We start from the raw sequence: 15564 nt of genomic DNA, 5'->3' as shown, positions 1-15564 counted from the left end.
TTTTGTCAGTCGTGGGGCTTGAACTCTGGGCCTGGGCACTGTCCCTCAGCTCTTCAGCTCAAGGCAAGTGCTCGACCATGTGAGCTACAGCACCACTTCCGGTTTTCTAGTGGTTTATTGGAGATAGGAGTCTCACGGTCTTTCCTGCCCGGGCTGGCTTTGAACCGCGATCCTCAGATCTCAGCCTCCTGAGTAGCTAGGATTACAAGCGTGAGCCACCAGTGCCCGGCGTCCTAGTGAAATTTGAAGGTTCAAATTTAAATTTAAAATTTCAAAATGTCTAATACTTCCACTTTGGCAACCAAAATGAAAAACAGGGATGTTATATCCTCAAGAATGTAATTATTTCATGTGCAAAAAAATAAAATAAATGTAATATTAATTCAGTGGAAATAATAAATCAAATACTTATGCAATGCATCAATTCCATAGATTATGAGATCTATTGATAAAATTAATAAAACTTGTAAAGTTGGTTTTTCGACATAACATCTTGTACATCTCATTGTTGCAATGGGTCCACCTGTATCCCTATTTAAACAATTTATTTTTCCCTTCCCCTCCACAAATTATACCAACGAGGAGATTGGAAGGAATGGGAAGGGGAAACAAAGGAGGAGGCAACAATGCTTGATATGAAATGTAGTCATTACATTGCCCATATAATTGTAACCCCTCTGTATGGTATTTTCACAATTTAAAAAATAATAAAGAAAGAAAGAAAAATAAATAAAACCCAGGATTGGCAAAAATTTATTTTAAAAGAAAAAAAATGATTAAAACTCGTATTAAGTAGATTACTTAAGACATGAACCGAGTGATAATTTTCTTTTCTAGGTGAAGTTGATATAGAAATCAAAATCTAAAGATTCCAGAGTTCTGTGTGCTTATACATGTCAATTTATACATATGCTTGACTCACCTCGACATTATATGAAGATAACTGAGAACAGGACTAGAATAAAAAAAATCACTCAAATGTTTAGCTGTATTTTGTGACTAAATATGTATTTTTTATCTCTTTATTTTATTTGAAAAATCTGGTAATTTATTTAAGTCACATCAACAATAATGAGAAATACACAGCTCCTAGCTCCTTAAAAGACAATCAATAAGACAAAAAGAAAACAACAAAGAAAAAAATTGAACCTCATTTTGCATGTAGTCTTTGTATATTGTGGTGATTTGTAACTGTAGATTATGTGACTATCCCATGAATCTGGGCTCAAATCACTAGGCCTACTGGAAGAAAATTTCAAATTCTAGAGCAGCTAACACAGCTGTGCTGTTGTTTGTGGGTTTCACTGCAGTAGTAGCTGGGCCTGAACTGTACAAAGGAAATAATTTTAGTGCTTTGAAGGCAAAAATGTGATGAAAAGCATACTTTTATCTTCTTAGATAATAAGAAGACCACACTTTAAAGCTTACTAAATGATCAGCCCTTTAAATAACAGTGCCATTTTTAAGGAACTCTAGATCATTCAAGTCCTTCATTCCATCCACAAGCATTGTTGCCATTCACAAATCATTGTCAAAGTGAATTTCCAGTTCTTTTTGATATTTCAAATGGTTTAGGAGTAACATAAACAATAATTCAAGTTGTTGAGAAAATTTAATTTAGAATAAGCAAGCAAATCAGATTCAACTCCATAGCATAACCTTTAGGAAAAATGAACTGAGGAATATGGCATGTCCTTTGTAATTTAATATTAGACATTAGGGCAAAATGCCAGAAGCAGACTCTACAAGGAAACCGAAGTCTTTGATAATATATATAAAAGATTACCCAGGGAAAAGTAATTTTACTTACATTTTCTATTGTATGATAACATTTTTGTCTGCTAATGAGAGACTCAAAAATATTTTAATTATGATATGAAAAATGTATTGACATAAATGAATGAAATCAGGGCGTAGATGGTACAGGAGCTGGGTGATTCTTTAATTATTTTCATTATTTTGAATGATCTGGTATTTTTGTATTGTGGAAGTATGAATGTGTGGAGAGCCCTGCAGGGAGTCTATCTGCATGATAGGCTTGACTATCTCACTGGAACATCAGGAGGCTGTTCACAGAATCTGGTCTTTTCATCCTGCCCCATACAAATACCGGTAGCTGCTAACAACCACCTTTTCACCCCCTAGTAGCTGCTAACGACCACCTTTTCACCCCCCATACAAACACCCGGTAGCTGCTAACAACCACCTTTTCACTGCCCTAAGCAAGCATCCTGCAGCTCCTACGCCCAATGAAAAAGCTTCCTTATTCTAAGCATATAAATACCCCAGTGTGAAAAAATAAAATTTGGCAGCTTGATCAGAATCCTTGTCTTGCTGTCCTTCTTCGTGTCTCTTGTCCCTTCATTCCTTCTCGCTTAGGTTCACTGCCCTCGTTGACGTCCTGCGGGTCGGGACATGAATATATTTTATATCTGTGCAGGAAAGGTTGATTATTAGATAAGTGTCTGATACCCAATGTCAGGAATCTAACCTGAGTCAGAGTGGTAAATGTGTGTGTGTGTGTGTGTGTGTGTGTGTGTGTGTGTGTGTGTGTGTGCCTGCAAGCATGTATTTAGAAGGAAGAATCTTATTTTCCTAAGGTATATACTTAATTGTATTAGTTATATTACATTAATGACAGCAGATTAAGGTAATTAACATTTTGACACATATGTTTATATTCCTATGATTGCATGAACAAACTAAAAAGTTATTTTTGGTGTATGAGTTTTGTGGAAGGTCAGCTGAAAGTATAAACATTTGGAATCTTGAGAAAGATACCAATGGCAATCATTTCAGTGTAGATCAGTTTTAGACAACACTTGCAAGGATATATAATCATATTTGAAAGTGCAACATTGCTTTATTTTCAAAAGCTACACTATTCTATAACTTTGTAGGAAATTTAAATTATGGAAACATAAAAGTAATGTGATTATTTATTGCATACAGTTTTACACTTTAGTTTTGTCAAATCAAAATACCATTTATTTCTACTGTATAGGAGGAAAACCCTAAATATTACAGTTTAAGCCATATTTCATTTTGGGAAGCCTTGTCTGTATGAATACGTTTATTTCTTTTGTTTCTGCTTTCCTATTCATAATTCTGTTTCTCATAGTATTATTCTAAGGACAAGTTCTTTATCCCAATTTGGGGCTTGAATATAACTCATGCTCAGTTTGCTAACAGTAGTCAGTCTACCATTTGAACCATGTCTCCAGCCCAGAAATTTTTGAAGTTAATTGGAGATAGAACCTCATGAATTTTCCTACCATTCTGAAAACCATTATCCCCCAAGTCTCATCCTTCTTAATCATTAGGATTATAAATTTGAGTCATGGACCCCAAGAGTCAATGACTTTTCATGTCTTATAGATTCCACATGTTTGCTAGTAATTGTAATAATAAACTACCACAGATTGGGTAGCATTAACACTGTAAATACATTCCCTCTGAGTTGGTGGAACTAAAACTCCAAGATCAGAGTTGGCTCCTTCTGAGTCCTCTTTCCTTGGAATATTCAAGGCCTTCTGCTTCTCTTGGAAGAGAGTTCAACTTAAATGCTACCTTTGAGATTCTCTTTCCCAATGCAGTCACTTTCTAAGGCAATGGGTTTTTGATCTTTAGTGTGATTTCAGTAGGACAGTATCCAACACATAATATATTACTTAATGGATAGGAGAAAATCTCTAATAGGAAATTATTTGGTTTGGGCATGGAAGTTATGCTATATTTAAAAAAAATAACAAAAGAGGCAAAGGTTTTATTAGAGCTTGTAAAATGAGTATGAAGTCTTGACCTCAGACATGCCAAATTCTTACCCTGACACACACTTAAATGCCTAGGAATACTGGATGATTGAACCCAAAATCCTATACTTGTGAAACAGCATCTCTTTTATTGCCATACCAGCAGATTGTAATTTGGTTGCTTATTTTGAGGTAGTATCACTATGCCTGGGCCTGCTTGGACTGCGGTCCTCCTAACACAAGCAAAACACATTGCACCCAGCAAATGGTTAGAGTTTCTGAAACTTCTTTTTTTTGTGTGGGCTTGCCTGGAACTGCAATACTCTAATCTATGTTTTCTAAGTAGATAATATTGCAGGTTTGAGCCACTTTATCCAGTAAAACTATACAATTTCAAGATATCTTGATATTGTGTATATTTGTGCTTGACATATTGCTAACCTTAATTTAATTTTCTCCCTCTTTTGTTTAGTACTCTGAGTTGAAAATATTGACTTTCTTGATATACATGGCTTTGTTTTGGGTGGAATCCCATCACAATCCAAAAAATCTCCCAAAAAGTTTATGTCAAGAATCATGGAAAAAAGGCTTCAGGTTGAAAAAAAAAACACTGATCCTTAACTTATAATTGCAGTATATTTATAATGTTAGTCAATGCTTTCTGAAGTATGAGAAGAGAAGGAAGACAGAAATGTGAAAGGTGTCATCTCTGTAGAATTTCTGTAGTTGTCACTTCATGTTATCTTTCTTCCTTAAGGCTTGCTTTATTAAAACCCTCTGGGGACTGGGAAGGTGGCTAGTGGTAGAGCGCTTGCCTTGCATGCCTGAGGCCCTGGGTTCGATTGCTCAGCACCACATAAGTAAAAAGAAAAAAGCCAGAAGTGGTGCTGTGGTAGAGTGCTAGCCTTGAGCTGAAGAGCTGAGGGACAGCACCCAGACCCAGAGTTCAGGCCCCACGACTAGACCCAAAAAATAATATAAACTGAATAACAACAACAACAGTAATAATAACAGGAATAACAATAGTAATAACAATAGCAACAACCACAGTAGTAATAATAGTAACAATAACAGCAATGACAGTAACAATAACAACAGTAACAATAACACTAATAACAACAATAGCAATAATAACAACAATAACAACAACAGTAATAATAACAATAACAGTAATAATAACAGCAGTAATAATAGTGTTAATAATAGCAACAACAACAATAATAGTCACAACAAGAGTAATAATAATAACAATAACAACCATAAAAGTAATAACAGTAGTAATAAGAGTAACAATAACAACAACAATAACAGTAATAATAGCAAGAACAATAGAAATAATAGCAACAACAATAACAGTAATAACAATAGTAACAATAACAGTAATAACAATAGTAATAACAACAGTAATAACAACAGTAATAATAACAACAGTAATAATAACAATAGTAAAAAAATAACAGTAATAATAGTAATAATATAGTAATAACAATAGTAACAACCACAGTCATAATAATAGTAACAATAACCGTAACAACAGTAACAATAACAGTAATAACAACAGTAATAACAATAGTGACAATAGTGATAGTAACAATAACAACAGTAATAATAATACTAACAAGAGCAATAACAATAGTAACACCAGTAACAATAACAACAACAATAATAACAGTAAAAACAACAGTAATAACAATACTAATGATAACAGTAACAACTATAATAACAATAGTTTTAATAATAGTAATAACAATAGCAACTACCCCAGTAGTAATAACAGTAACAATAACAACAATAACAATAATAGTAATAGTAATAACAACAGTAACAATAACAGTAACAATAACAGTAACAATTGAAAGACCCCCGTCGGCGTGGGGTGCCCTTCGATCTGAAGAGACCCTTCCCCAAGGAACAACGAGACCACTTGTGTGGATGCAAACAGCAAGAGGTTTATTCGGGCATGCCTCGGCTCCCAGGTGCACTCAACCTCGAGATCCACAAGGTTCGGGTTGAGTGTCTGGGAACCGGTTACACGGGTACCCGGGGCGACAAAGTCTATCGGGAGACTTGCGTGCCTAGTGCCAGAAAGCACCCTATTTTTATGGGCAGCAGAAGCGAGGTTACAGAAGCGAGATGCGTGGTTACAGACTATTGATTGGTTAATTTTAAATTACGCTCAGGGTGGGGATTGGTCAGGTTAAGCTGGCCAGATGGGGCAGGCGGGGTTGGGGGAAAGCTGACGTGTTGGTACTTGCCCCGGCAAGTCTGTGCTGGTCGTCATGCACCGAAACTGTTCGTTCCCTAATTTTGACAAGTGATTTATTACCTCCTGACCTACCCTGCCATTATAGCTAAGTTTTACAGGAAGGGACGGGAGGGTCGGCTATTTTTCAGGAATGCCTGGCTCTAGGGCATGTGCTGGAGTCATGCTGAGGTCTGCAGGCGGTGACTCAGTGGTTAATTGCCTGCGTCCTGCTTTGCTCTCTTAGGTATGCAGGGGAAGGGGCAGCAGTTTTTCTTAAAGGCTCAATGGGGGCTTAATGGGTGAACATATACTGGAGTCTGGGGTCTTTCATTCCCCCATTTTCTTTTTGCCTGAATGAAATCCTTCATTCAACTGGAGATTCCTCCGTTAATTTAAGTTGATGATATTGTTGGGTTAATACTAGGGCCTGCACGACCGATAGGCGGTCCTTACAAATTGTATTAGGCGATTTACGATGCAGGGGCCCACAGTAAGGATTAACATGAGGAGTATTAGGGGTCCCATTAAGGATGATATTAGGGTAGTAAACCATGGAGTCCACAACCCTTCATACCAAGTTTGTTGAGACTCAAATTCTCGCTGTCTATTGTTTAATCTTTCTTCGAGTTTGTCTAGGGTCCTGATTACCACTCCTGTTTTGTTAGCATAAAAACAACATTCTTCCTTTAAGGCTGCACATAGGCCCCCTTCCTTTAGAAAAAGCAAGTCTAACCCCCTTCGATTTTGGAATGCTGAGTGCTGAGTGCGATTTTACGGAGTTTGTCAGCGCCCAGACAGACTAATGTAGAGGAAAACAAACTTTTATCAGCAAAAGGTTATACAATCTTGCTGCAAGGCTTCGTTCTTGGATGGTCACCAGCTGGTCGCCTGATATACCAGCTGTACTTGTAAGCTCCAATTTTAAGACATACTCATACCATTTGCGACATACTTAAACTTTCTGAGGTTTGTCTTAAAGACAATCCTTACTTTTTAAATTTCCCCAATTCTCTTTCCAAGGCTTTCTTTACTTCCTTCTTTCTTTACAATTCCTTTTCCAAGGCTTTCATTACCACCCTCTTTCTTTACAATCTCTTGACCATCTTTGTGGCTGTAGTTTAAAACTGCCCAATTTTCCTTTGGCTTGCGGAACCTTTATCTTAGAACAGCCTTAAGGCACCACCGTGATGCAGAAGCTTGCTAGATTTTAAGGCTAAGAGTATTACCTCTATTGATAACACACTCAGGTTATTACCATATCAGAGTCAAACTAGGCTGTGAACATAGAGTGGATTTCCAGTTACTATGCACTGGAGTGCCTAAGACAAGCAAGCCAGTGATATCCTTGTCCCCAATATCCACTGTGGGAAGAGAGGGTTTCTGGATATCACCCAAAAGAATGTCCCACAAGATCTTAGATTTAGCAGCAGTCAACCATGAAGCAGACTTAGGTGATGGAATCAAGCAGGAGTTCCTCCAAGTGACTGTCAGGCCGTCAGGCAGCAGCAGCAGCAACCGGAACAGCAGGGTCTCTCAGTGGCTCCAAGGGACTGTCGTCACACCTCATGCTGGGCTGTAAATTCCTACACAGACTGGTTAAAGATACATTGCCTAGGCTTGGCAGGCTTTGATCCTGCTGGTTTTTAAGATCTTTTAAACAATAGCTCAGGACAATTTACCAAAATCACAACTTTTTACTAACCAGATATTTTTGTAAATAGACACAGAAGGCTTAGTCTTGTAACCATCTCTGACAAATGCAGTCTCCACACCTTGCACACCTACAACAGTTAACACTATTTTTTATGCCCTTATTAAAAATTATTTTATCTATTTTGCCTCATTTTTCCAAAACTGACTCTGGACTCTTGATCTTAAAATGGGGGTAGAAGGGCGAAGGTCCATCTTCTGTAACTTCTTCAAGCTGACTTTAGGGGCGTTGATCTTACCTAGCCAGGAGCCTATAACCTTAGCCTATTTTACAAAGAGGCCATCAGGGTTAGAAGTCATTAAGAACAATATTTAACTTTTGACAACTGCACAGACCTTTTTTCCAGCTATAGCAGTATAGCTTGTTTAGCACTCTGGTTTGTAAAAGCATCTTTCTGGATGACTTAGGAATGTGATCTTTAGTAACCCTAACACAATGCCTGAGTTACCTTTGCAGGCCTTTAGACAGATATCAATAGAAACACACTCTCAGGTTTACAAACTTTTTCCTGAGAAGATGAATTTCATGTAACTGGTGTCAGCTCAATATTACTGCCAATTAGAGCTTTTGGCACATAAAGGGGTTAAGATTTAAACTACCCCCCACATTTTATAACATTAGCTTTTTACTATCACAGAGGACTGGCAAGTTCCTGTCCCTTACAAGGTAGTCATGAACATTAGGCATGCTTCCAAACTATCTTCCTATGACCTCCCGGCTCTGATCAGTTTTGAAGGGCCATGCACAAATGACTCTAGGATCTGACATTTCTGCCATCCAAGCAGTGGCTTACTGCCTCTGGATGCTCCACCATTGCTTTTTGTCCCAGGAGTGTCTTCTCTACATTGGGATAAATGCCTCATTGGCATTTTCCTTAGCTGGTTGCTGGACTTGAACTCAGGGCCTGAGCACTGTCTCTCAGCTCTACAGCTCAAGGCTAGCACTCTGCCACTTTGAGTCCCAGACTCGGGGCTTGAATGCTGTCCCTTAACTCTTCAGTCCAGGGCTAGTACTCTGCCACTGTGAGTCCCAAAGCATTTCTGCTTGCTCTTTCAGCACTCTGCTGGCTGAGTAGAGGTGACAGTCTCACAGGGACCTTTTTGTGCCCGGGCTGGCTTTGAACCGGTTTGCAGATCAATGAGTCTTACAAAAGGCCATTTTACTCCAATTAAAAGCAACAAGGTGGTCAACATAGAAGTAGCTTTTAAGCATGCTCTTACCTGAAACTTATTAAGAGTCAAAGTTACATCTGACAACTTGTAAGAATCCTCTGTGCTTTGCTTTGGGCTTGCTGGAAACTTAAAAAACCTAGAAGAGCAAACTAGAATAGCAATTATTTTGATAATCCTAATTTTTTTCTTTTTTTTTTTTTGCACATTGAGGCCAATGTCAAGAATGATTTTACATTTACATTTAAACTTTACATTTAAACATTCCCTATTTTTTTTAAACCTCTTATTAATCACCTTTAATATTTTATACTTTAGTTTTCATTTGCATTTTGAAAAGATCCCTTGAAATCTTGAGGCCAAGTGTCACTCATTGTCTCTTGGCTGCTTGTTTTAAAACAGACACACATTAAGATTTTTAAACTCAAATGACAATTTTCCTTAATGCAAGAATTACAGTCACCTTTACTATACCACAAAGCTAGATTTAACATCTTTATAACTTTTAAAAACATCCTAATTGCAGAACATAATTGAAAGTAAGCCACATTATACAAATAACTTTTTACCCTCTTTTTAAGGCCTTCCTAATTTTAATGTTAACACATCCAAGGGAAAGTTTTAGCAATACTAATCAGATCATCACATCATTCATTTTAACCATCATGTTTTCAGTGCCTATCTGCAGGGAAAAGAGACAGAACAACGATGGGCCACTTGGCCCCTCCTATGGAATAGGCAGGCACACACCCAATCTGACTCTTTAGGGTTAGATGAACTGCGTTTGTGCCAGTTTGCCTCATCATGCTTGGACTCCTCCCAGGGCCTGTCCCACTGCATGACCAGCTGAACTGCACTTCTGCTTGTTCACCCTTCACCCCTAAAGATAGGTTTTCTGTTGGTTTCTAAGTTTTTCCCCGTCTCTTCTCTTGGTTCTCAAATGAAATACAGTTTTAGATAGAACAGGTAACATCTTTGACAGTGTTAAACTAACCTTTACATTTAAATTTCTAATTTTTATCCCCAAATTTTAGCCAAGGGAATTAGACTCCAAACAGCCAATGCATTTTTGTTAAGCCAGATAACTTGATTACAGTATAAACAGACTTATGCATTTTAAAATATTAGTTTTTAAAATACCAGATTTTCTAATTTGCAAGTTAAAGAACCTTTTAAAAAGCCATTTAAAACAATGTGAAGATTTTTAAAAATTTTTGGTAATGTCCAAACCTCATAACCTTTTGAAATTTAAATTTAAATCACCCAATTGTTACAGCATGCTGACAATTTTTTTTTGTCTTTGAACACGTTCACAGACACACACAAAACACACAGATCTTAAAGCGCGCAAAAATCAAAATCAGTTGTACGTACACTTTCTAAAGGTTTTAAACAAAAAAATTTAAGACAGTATTTCTTTTAGAACTAGGTACCTTTGTTGTGCTTCATTTTCACAGAGCTTGCTTGTTAGCAAGGCTTATGAATCTCTTCTGAGTTGGAGGAGGGCTGAGGGAGGGAGTCACCTAAGACTAAACTGGCCTGATTTTTTTTTTAACCCAATTTTAGACAGAACTAGCTGAAAAGTCCAATCCAGGTACACAGCCTTCTACGCCCTCACCTGTCCTCCAGCAGCCTCCACTGGGAGAAGGTGCAGCCTGAGGCTTGAAGGGAACCAAACTAGCCCAGTAACCCTTCATGCCTCGCGGGGAGGGTGGGCATAGCAGGTCTGTGACCAGGCCCAGCTGGAACTTTTATTCCCTCAGAGATGTTTAAATAAATAAATAACAAAAACACAGATAAACACAAGAACCAAGGATCCACATTTAAAACTGGTACCAATTCTAAAAACAGAACTAGACAAGAACTGAAGGCTGAGTTGGGGACTAATGGGCCCCAGTTTATCCCTACCGGAACTCTGTGCTGTTCCCACTCAGCAAGCTTAATCCAGAGTCTGCTGGGTGAGCCTGCCACACTCACCCAGAACTTTCCTACCCCATAAAACAAACACACTAAAGTTAACAAGACAAACATGTGGCCACAAAGACAAAATCAAGTCTCAGTGAATAGGGCGACATCTCACCACCATTTACTTACCAGGGGACTCAACCCCCCTACTCACCTCCGGAGGATTTTTCTCTTAGAGTCCTGCAGACGTTGACCCGGGGGTCTTCCAAGGCAGAGGCGAATTCCCAGTCATCTTGGGGCAAGGGAAGGAAGTCCCTAGCGGCCGTTCCCTCAGACTGACAGGTTCTCCCCCACACTCAGACCCCCCGAGCCAAGGCCCGAGGCTGAGATCTAACTGAGGCCACCTGCAGATGGTCAGTGGCAATTTCATAATTGACAAACAAGCAAGTTCCCAAAACCTGACAATCTCGGCTCAGGCTGTGACTTCCAGTGATCTATAGTCAGACTTAAGGGGGTTGTTAGTTGCTGCCCCATCCCTTTAAGGACAACAAAACAGACAACAGAAACAATTAACACTAAACAGAAACACAAAAACAGACAGGCGCCAAACAGAAAAAGCGACTTCAGATGGGAGTGGCCGACCATGGCTAAACTCCCCGGGAAGGAGAGAGAGCTGAGGTTGGGAAATTGGAGAGGGAAGGAGTGGGGGAGAGAGCTGAGGGGCAGATGGAAGGGTTAAGGGGGTAGGGATTTGGGGGGCCGGGGTAGATAAGAAGGGTTTCATCCACGGGGGAGGTTCTAAAATAAGAGCTTCCCAAGTAACAATATAAGGGACCTGGTCTGGGTGTCCGTGTGGTCCCGGGTCCATAACTTTGGCCTTGATCTGTAAGGCAATAGTTAGGTTAAAGGTTCCTTCACGTGGCCAGCCACAGTTGAAAGTGGGCCATTCTGATGAACAAAAAGTTATCCATTTTCTTTTTTTAACTTCTACTGAAAGATTGTGAGCTGATGTTTGCACATCCCTCCAGTTCTGTAAAGTAAGGTTAAGTGGTGTCGCGACAGTTTGTCCCATTTTAAAACTGTTAACGAACACAAAAACAATACAGACAACAATACAAACAACAATACAGACAACACTTGGCTTCGCTGCGCGCTGTTGTTAATAAACTGAAAGCAAAACCTGATAGAGACCTGTGTAGTTTTAACTTAAGGTTTAACTTAAGGAATAACACAAGACTATTCACAGTAACACACTCTCCCAAATTTTCCACAGCGAAGGCAAAGACAGCAGATCAACAGAAAAACAAACCACAAGGGCAGAAGCAATGCAAGCAACCAAAACTCTACAACAAACAACATTACAATTATAACTGGTCACGTTACTTTTTCGCTGAGCGGTTTCGGCGATCAACCGAAGGCAAAAACCAGACGGAGACTCGTCTCCCAAGCAATCACGCGTCTAAAAAGGACGGAGTTCCAGAAAACAGGCGGGCCACTTTTTCAGGCCCCGGACAAGCCACTCTTTCAGGCTCCGGACGGGTCACTTTTTCAGACCCCGGACGGGCCACTCTTTCAGGCCCCGGACGAGCCACTCTTTCAGGCTCCGGACGGGCCACTTTTTCAGACCCCGGACGCCCCCAAGACGTCTCCTGGGGGCTGCGGTCGGGAGTACGAGCTCGTCAGCTCCTCCACGGGTCCGCCAGATACGGACGAGAACGGCCGAACTCACCAGATTCGCAAGCGCACAAAAATTGCCCACACAAGACTTCAGACAGCTTACAGACAACACACAGACAATGCACAGACAATACACAGACGCTGGCCAGCTTACCTCCCGAAAATGGGTCGGTGGTCCCTGGGTGGGGGTCTCTATCCCGGACGAGCCCCCAGAATGAAAGACCCCCGTCGGCGTGGGGTGCCCTTCGATCTGAAGAGACCCTTCCCCAAGGAACAACGAGACCACTTGTGCGGATGCAAACAGCAAGAGGTTTATTCGGGCATGCCTCGGCTCCCAGGTGCACTCAACCTCGAGATCCACAAGGTTCGGGTTGAGTGTCTGGGAACCGGTTACACGGGTACCCGGGGCGACAAAGTCTATCGGGAGACTTGCGCGCCTAGTGCCAGAAAGCACCCTATTTTTATGGGCAGCAGAAGCGAGGTTACAGAAGCGAGATGCGTGGTTACAGACTATTGATTGGTTAATTTTAAATTACGCTCAGGGTGGGGATTGGTCAGGTTAAGCTGGCCAGATGGGGCAGGCGGGGTTGGGGGAAAGCTGACGTGTTGGTACTTGCCCCGGCAAGTCTGTGCTGGTCGTCATGCACCGAAACTGTTCGTTCCCTAATTTTGACAAGTGATTTATTACCTCCTGACCTACCCTGCCATTATAGCTAAGTTTTACAGGAAGGGACGGGAGGGTCGGCTATTTTTCAGGAATGCCTGGCTCTAGGGCATGCGCTGGAGTCATGCTGAGGTCTGCAGGCGGTGACTCAGTGGTTAATTGCCTGCGTCCTGCTTTGCTCTCTTAGGTATGCAGGGGAAGGGGCAGCAGTTTTTCTTAAAGGCTCAATGGGGGCTTAATGGGTGAACATATACTGGAGTCTGGGGTCTTTCACAATAACAGTAATAATAATAGTAATAACAACAGTAAAAACAATAGTAATGACAACAGTAATAATAACAGTAACAATAGTAATAACAATAGTATTAATAATAGTAACAACAATAGTAATAATTGTAACAATAACAGTAACAATAATGGTAACAACAGTAATAATAACAGTAATAATAGAAATAATAGTAATAACAACAGAAATAACAACAGTAATAACAACAGCAATAATAATAGTAACTAATAGTAATAACAGTAATAACAACAGTAACAATAGTAACAACAACAGTAATAATAACAGTAATAACAATAATACTAATAATAGTAACAATAGCAACAATAGTAATAATAGAACTAACAGTGATAATAACAGTAATAACAACAGTATTAATAATAGTATTAATAATAGCAACAACAACAATAACAGTAACAACAACAATAGTAATAATAGAATTAATGGTAATAACAACACTAATAATAGTATTAATAATAGTAATAACAATAGTAATAACAGTAACAATAGCAACAACCACAGTAGTAACAGTAGTAACAACAACAATCATAATAGAAATAAGAGTAATAATAATAGCAATAACAGTAATAACAATAATAGCAACAGTAACAATAACAATAGTGATAATAGAAATAATAGTAATAACAACAGTAATAATAGTAAATAAAAATAGTAATAGCAACAATAACAGAAATAATAGCAAGAACAATAGGAATAATAGTAACAATAACAACAAGAATAGTAATAATAGAAATAACAGTAATAACAACAGTAATAACAATAGCAATAATAATAGTAAGAACAATAGTGACAACAACAATAGTAACAATAACAGTAACAACAACAATAACAACAGTAATAACAGTAATAAAACAACAACAATAACAGTAATAGTAACAAGAACAACAATAGCAATAATAGAAATAACAGTAATATCAATAGCAATGTTAAGAGTAATAATAGCAATAACAATAGCAACGACCACAGTAGTAATAATAGTAACAATAATAATATCAATCATACAAATAATAGTAATAACAACAGTAATAACAATAGTAATAATACTACTAATAGTGGTAGCAATAACAACTATAACAATAATAACAGTGATAACAATAATAATAGTAACAACAATAACAGTAACAATAACAATAGTGACAACAGTAATAGCAACAAGAACAATGGTAATAATGAAATAACAGTAATAACAACAGTAATGATAACACTAATAACAATAGTAATAATAATAGTAACAATAGTATCAAAAACAACAATAGCAATACTAATAACAGCAATAACTATGGCAATGCCAATAACAATAATAGAAGTAATAATAGTAACAATAACAGTAATAATAACAGTAATAACAGTACCAAGAGTAATAATAGTAAAACTGAGAATAATAATAACAATAATGGCAATAATCGTAACAACAATGTAGACATAGGAGTAGGAACTATGTTCATAACCAAAACAATAGGAGTAATAACAATAGTAACAACAATAACAGTAAGAGTAATAAAAATAGTAACAATAGTAACAATAATAAGAATAGTAATAATAGTAATAACAATAGCAACGACAACAACAGTAACAGTAATAACAATAGTAATAACAATATTAATAACAATAGTAACAACAGCAATAACAGTAACAACAACAACAATAGTAATAATACCAATAAGCATCATAGGAGAAAGAGGAAGAGGAATAGGAAGTCAGGTGCCTGGTCTCCAAGGAAACCACCAGGAAACCAGAAGTGGCACCATCTTGGTGTCTCTATGGCTCCCAGGGGCCCAAGGCCCCACCCCAGGGACAGGAAACTCCATGAGGAAACTCTGAGCTCCACCAGCAAACCGGAAGTGGGGCCATCTTGGTCTCTGGGGCTCAGGGTCACTCAGGGGTCCAGAGAACCCAGGGTGCTGAATTCAAGAACCAAGAGAGCCTGCCCCCCTTCCCTACCCCCACCCCCAATAACAAAGAAGAGTGGATGGATGGATGGATGGATTGGGTTGATGGATGGGTTGATGGATGGATGGATGGGTGGATGGATGGATGGATGCATTCATGGATGGATGGGTGGATGGATGCATGGATGGATGGGTGGATGGATGCATGGATGGATGGGTGGATGGGTGGATGGATGGATGGATGGGTA

This window comes from Dipodomys merriami, unplaced genomic scaffold (genome assembly GCF_024711535.1).
Source record: "Dipodomys merriami isolate MVZ:Mamm:240054 unplaced genomic scaffold, mDipMer1.0.p SCAF_1193, whole genome shotgun sequence".
Lineage (NCBI taxonomy): Eukaryota > Metazoa > Chordata > Mammalia > Rodentia > Heteromyidae > Dipodomys > Dipodomys merriami.
The sequence above is the reverse complement of the archived record's forward strand: the minus strand, read 5'-3'. Positions refer to the sequence as shown.